This window comes from Physeter macrocephalus, chromosome 11 (genome assembly GCF_002837175.3).
Source record: "Physeter macrocephalus isolate SW-GA chromosome 11, ASM283717v5, whole genome shotgun sequence".
In the NCBI taxonomy this organism is placed as follows: domain Eukaryota; kingdom Metazoa; phylum Chordata; class Mammalia; order Artiodactyla; family Physeteridae; genus Physeter; species Physeter macrocephalus.
The window spans coordinates 105,468,940-105,474,941 of record NC_041224.1 but is presented as its reverse complement, the minus strand read 5'-3'; the positions used below and the strand labels follow the sequence as shown (position 1 = coordinate 105,474,941).

General features: G+C 39.1%; 1 pseudogene; it reads left to right on the top strand.

The window, feature by feature from the left end:
• LOC102986353 (olfactory receptor 4N2-like) overlaps positions 1–6,002 on the top strand; it is an 8,563-nt pseudogene that overhangs the window by 1,715 nt on the left and 846 nt on the right.

The following is a 6,002-nucleotide window of genomic DNA, read 5'->3' as shown; positions in this document are numbered from 1 at the left end:
CCCAATCCAGAAATGGGCAGAAGACCTAAATAGACATTCCTCCAAAGAAGACATACAGATGGCCAAGAAGCACATGAAAAGCTGCTCAACATCACTAATTATTAGAGAAATGCAAATCAAAACTACAATGAGGTGTCACCTCACACCAGTTAGAATGGGCATCATCAGAAAATCTACAAACAACAAATGCTGGAGAGGGTGTGGAGAAAAGGGAACCATCTTGCACTGTTGTTGGGAATGTAAATTGATACAGCCACTATGGAGAACAGTATGGAGTTTCCTTAAAAAACTGAAAATAGGGCTTCCCTGGTGGCACAGTGGTTGAGAGTCCGCCTGCCGATGCAGGGGACGTCGGTTCGTGCCCCGGTCCGGGAAGATCCCACATGCCGCGGAGCGGCTGGGCCTGTGAGCCATGGCCGCTGAGCCTGCGCGTCCGGAGCCTGTGCTCCGCAACGGGAGGGGCCACAACAGTGAGAGGCCCGCGTGCTGCCAAAAAAAAAAAAAAAAAACAACTGAAAATAGAACTACCATACGACCCAGCAATCCCACTACTGGGTATATACCCAGAGAAAACCATAATTCAAAAAGAGTCATGTACCAAAATGTTCATTGCAGCTCTATTTACAATAGCCAGGACATGAAAGCAACCTAAGTGTCCATCAACAGATGAGTGGATAAAGTAGATGTGGCACACATATACGATGGAATATTACTCAGCCATAAAAAGAAACGAAATTGAGTTATTTGTAGTGAGGTGGATGGACCTGGAGTCTGTCATACAGAGTGAAGTCAGAAGGAGAAAAACAAATACCGTATGCTAACACATATATATGGAATCTAAGAAAAAAAATGTCATGAAGAGCCTAGGGGTAGGACGAGAATAAAACACAGACCTACTAGAGCATGGACTTGAGGATATGGGGAGGGGGAAGGGTAAGCTGTGACGAAGTGAGAGAGTGGCATGGACATATATACACTACCAAACGTAGGGTGGATAGCTAGTGGGAAGCAGCCGCATGGCACAGGGAGATCAGCTAGGTGGTTTGTGACCACCTAGAGGGGTGGGATAGGGAGGGTGGAGGGAGGTAGATTCAAGAGGGAAGAGATATGGGAACATATGTATATGTAGAGGGAGGGAGACGCAAGAAGGAAAAGATATGGGAACATATGTATATGTATAACTGATTCACTTTGTTGTAAAGCAGAAACTAACACACCATTGTAAAGCAATTATACTCCAATAAAGATGTTAAAAAAATACAATGCATCAGTCTATTAAAGCAAAAACTAGAACTGAATAAAAAATGATTTCCCCCTGGTTCTCAAAAATGTTACACTATTACGACATTACAATCTCATAGAAACACTCTCATGCTAACTCCTCATTTTCATATAAGAATAAGGAGAACTATTTTAATAGCAGTGCTTTGGCCGCTAGGCTAATAGCCTAGTACCCCTGTAATACCTAGCCTCTGGAATACCTATGATTCAACTACCTCTCATAATTCTTCCTGCTCAGGATGGCTTCTTCAAATCCCAAGTTCCTCCTCTGGATGGAGTACTTTTTTCTATCTCACTAAGTTGTATTGTCTTAGGAAGGTTAGTGCATTGTTAAGGGAAGAGAAGACTATTTTCCTGCTTGCCAGATCAACCTCAGAGATCTATGGGATTATGAATTCCATATCAGATTATTCTAGCATCCCTGGCATTATCCTTGTCCTCACTTTCCATCCTTTCAATCATAACAGTGTGACTCTAAGGAAAATAGAGTCACACCTTCAAGGTTGATGTCTTTATGTGTACATGGCCCACTTATTTTGAATTATGAAAATTTTTATACCTGTTTCCTATACTTCAAAAATAATTTTAAAGTCATCCCCAAATAAGGCTTTGAAAATGTAAGATAACTTGAACCGAACTAAATAGAAGAGAAATATTCCCTTCATCTTGTACAGATTTCCTCCTTACTTATTAGATACTTGGAGTAACAAAAAGGGAAGTAAGGGGGGGAAGCCAACGTAATATAGGGTTATATTGGACTGAGAGTCCTAGGTCTGTCACCTGTGTTCTATGTAACAATGTGGAAGTCACTTCACCTATCTGGACCCTAATTCTCTCATATTTAAATTTAGGGGAAATGGTAGAGAATTGGACTAGATAACCATTGACAGTCCCTTCCAGGTTTAATATTCTGTATTGCATATAAATATATTTGAGGTATCTGATGAAATAGAAAAGAAAAAAAGGTTTTTTAACCTTCCAAAAGGTGGCAATTAACTGTTGATACCTACTATTATATGCCAACCCTGGGAATTTAGCAATGAAAGAAGCAAATGTGTCCCTGCCCTCACCAAGTCTGATGGCAGAGAGGACAAACATTAAAAAAAATATAAACATGATTTCATTCACATCATTAATAAATGAGTGAACTGATCAATTGCACTAGCTATTAATACTTTTAGTAGTGCTACCAAATCTAATCTGGGCATTAGAAGAGGTTTTGCTGGAAAACTCATTTAAGCTGAGACCTGACTCAAGGAGATTTTCAGAACATGAGGAAGCATTTTTAAATTAAAAAAATGGAGAAGAAGAGAGAGAAAATATTATGGAAAGAACCATAAGAAAGTTGAAATGTAGAGAAAAAATAAAGATGATGTAAGAGGTGGCCACGATTTTCATAATATCTGCTTCAGAGTTAGAAATCTCAAAATGTAGCGAAATGTCAAAATTATCCTGAACACTCCTTACTACATAACTGTCTATTCCAATAGGTAAAGTTGTTAATTAACAGTTCTGGATATAAATAACAACACATTCTACTGAGACCACAAAATAGCCAATTGTTTTGCCCAGAAAATTGTGTCATGTCAACACCCTGCGTTTTTATTTACTTGATAATGAAGTACATGGAGAACAAATTCCTCCTGTGTCGGAGATGAGACAGCACCCTGGCTACCAGGAAACGGACAATGTGCAGCATACCTACTTAGAATGATAGAGAATCCCTTGCAACCACAAAGACTTCATGTCAACTTCACAGAAAATAAACTATCCAGGAGAGAAAATCCCCAAGACCCTCTGTCTGACAACAGTAAGCTTAACTACTGGTTCACCTTCTTCCAGCCTGTTGCTAGAGCTGTCCTCTCCTGCTTTCCTGGTTTGAGGGTCCCAGAAGACTGTGGGTCTCCATGGTACCTCAAGCCTCCCCTTCATTTCAAGATGTCTTCAAAAAGAAAAATGTGGTTTAAAAAAAAAAGACATATGACATTAAAAAAAAGATTCTATCTCCAAATAAAGTTACATTCTGAGGTTTTGGGCGGTGGGGGAAGAACAAGTATCTTGACTAGGAACTTGAGACTTATACAAAACATCATACCTTTAGGAATTGCCATTGGTTTTTTTTTGGTTTTTGTTTTTTAATTAATTTATTTATTTATGGCTGTGTTGGGTCTTCGTTGCTGCGCGCGGACTTTCTCTAGTTGCGGTAAGCGGGGGCTGCTCTTCGCTGCGGTGCGGGAGCGTCTCATTGTCATGGCTTCTCTTGTTGTGGAGCACGGGCTCTAGGCGCGCAGGCTTCAGTAGCTGTGGCACACAGGCTCAGTAGCTGTGGCTTGCAGGCTCAGTAGTTGTGGCACGCGGGCTTAGTTGCTCTGCCGCATGTGGGATCTTCCCGGACCAGGGATCGAACAGTGTCCCCTGCCTTGGCAGGCGGATTCTTAATCACTGCACCACCAGGGAAGCCCAGGAACTTCTATTGTACTCCACATTTACCTACAGATAAATAACCAACCAGAAATAAGTATCAAACCAGAGGAAAACGAGAGGTTCTAGAGTCTATAATGAGTTGGATAATTGTGTCAATAGAAGCAATTTCAGCTTGTGGCAAAATAGCATATGGTTGGTGTGATTGTCCTAGCCTTGATTAGGTAACAGAACAATTGAGATATTTAGTATGTAATCTTTCAGGAGATTCTCTGGTGAGTAAAGATGAGGACAGGTATAAAGATAGTCTCTTTATCTTGTTTGCTGCATGGTAAATCCACAGACAAAAATATGGCTCTTGTTCTTTATGTGATGTAGGAAAATCATTCAATAATACCAATGAAGCCATGAATTGGCTGCAGAGTTGATGGACATATTCACCACCTAAGCACTAAATTGAAACAGTTGGTAACAGGGTTGAGTAGATTTCATAAACTTTCTGGAATAGCAATTGAGGCTGAGAACTAAACAAATGGAGCCTAGGAACCAAATGAATAAACAAATTAATTAATGAGCTGTTTCTTCCTATTGTCACAGATCACCCATGCCTTCTCATTTTCCTCCTAAAAAAGAGGATCTCAGCTGCTCATTAGACCCTGTTAGAGAGAGGCAGTGTAGCATAGTGGTTAAGAACATAGACTCTAGAGGTAGCCTACCTGGGTTTAAGCCCTGATTCCATCACTAGTTGCATAACCTAAACAAGTTACTTAAACTCTCTAAGTCTCAATTTCGTCATCTTTAAAGTAGAAAAGATACTAGTGTTTACCTAATAAAATTGTTATGAGTCTTAAACGAGTTAATATTAGTAAAGTCCTTAGAAAAATATACAACATATACAGTAACTTCTATAAAAATATTCACTGAATAGTTAAATGACAATAATAAATCCAAAAATACTGTTTCTTTTACTTTACTAGGTAGGCTTCTTTTTTGTTTCTGTCATTTCAATTAGTTTATCATCATAATAATCATTAACACTGTTATTATTATTATCCCAAAATAATCGACAAGCTAATTGTCTCAAAATCTATTAGTCTAATCTATAAATGTGAGAAGTAAATATCATTACATGGATTTAAAAAATTAAATTAACTTAAATTAAAATATATCATTACATGGAGATACTATAGGATCTCAAGCCTAATTTCAGGCTTTTCCCAAGAACCCCTCATAACAGACAAAGGAAGTCAAAGTAATGAAACAAAGTAATTCAAAGTAATGAAACAGTTTTATCTACTAGTAATTCATGTAGGCATTATGTCGATTTTATCTCAATTTTTAAAAATAATCTATACAGGCAAAAGAGCACTGACTTTCAAGTAGCCAGCTAGAAAATTCTATACTTATTCCAATGATGCTGTTGTGCAGAAAATGTGGGGCACTCACAGATCTATAAAACACTGGAGCTGGAAAAGTAAATATGTTTACTTTAGAGACATACATTTGTATTTAGCAAAAAATATTTGTAGCACATATGACTCCAGGTCCACAAATTCAGGGATACAAGAAATAGTGTTTCCTTATTTTCTTTAATCATCTGAAATCTGATGATTTCAGGGATACAGAAAATAGTTTGTTGTCTTCTTTTCTTTTAATGGTCTGAAATCTGACTTTGAGCCCCATTCTGCCAGGCTGCTGGAGAAATGCCATTCCATCCACTATTTGGGTTCCCGATTCCCAAGTTGTGTCAAGATCCTGTGATCTTTCAGTGCTGAAGCATGAGAGAGTTTCTCAGTCATCTACACAAACTGCTTAAGAAGCCCATTGTCCCAACAGATCGTGGTCCCTTCTGGTTTAGCATTTCACTTCTTCTATGCACACTTGGAGCACTGGAGCCAGAGGCAAGGCTAGGAGTCCCTGTGCCTGGGACCCAGGTTTCTGATAAGCACAAGTCCCAGTGACTTTTATCCCCAACCCACTCTCTAGTATCTTTTCCTTATCTCTCTCTGTTTGTCTATTCTTCTCTTTCTTACCCCTCCAGGACATAAATTAAACTCGGTGGAGGTCATATACTCTCAAAATCAAAAAAAGATTTATTGACATCAAAATTGGTATTTATAGCCTACAATAAACATCTGAAGCAAGGAATTTCTAAAAAGGCCTGGCCATGCACTTGGGTTGGAGAAACAGAAATAAGTACATGGCAAAATACAAATTATTACCTTCAAAAATTATCCCGTGGGGCTTCCCTGGTGGCGCAGTGGTTGCGCGTCCGCCTGCCGATGCAGGGGAACCGGGTT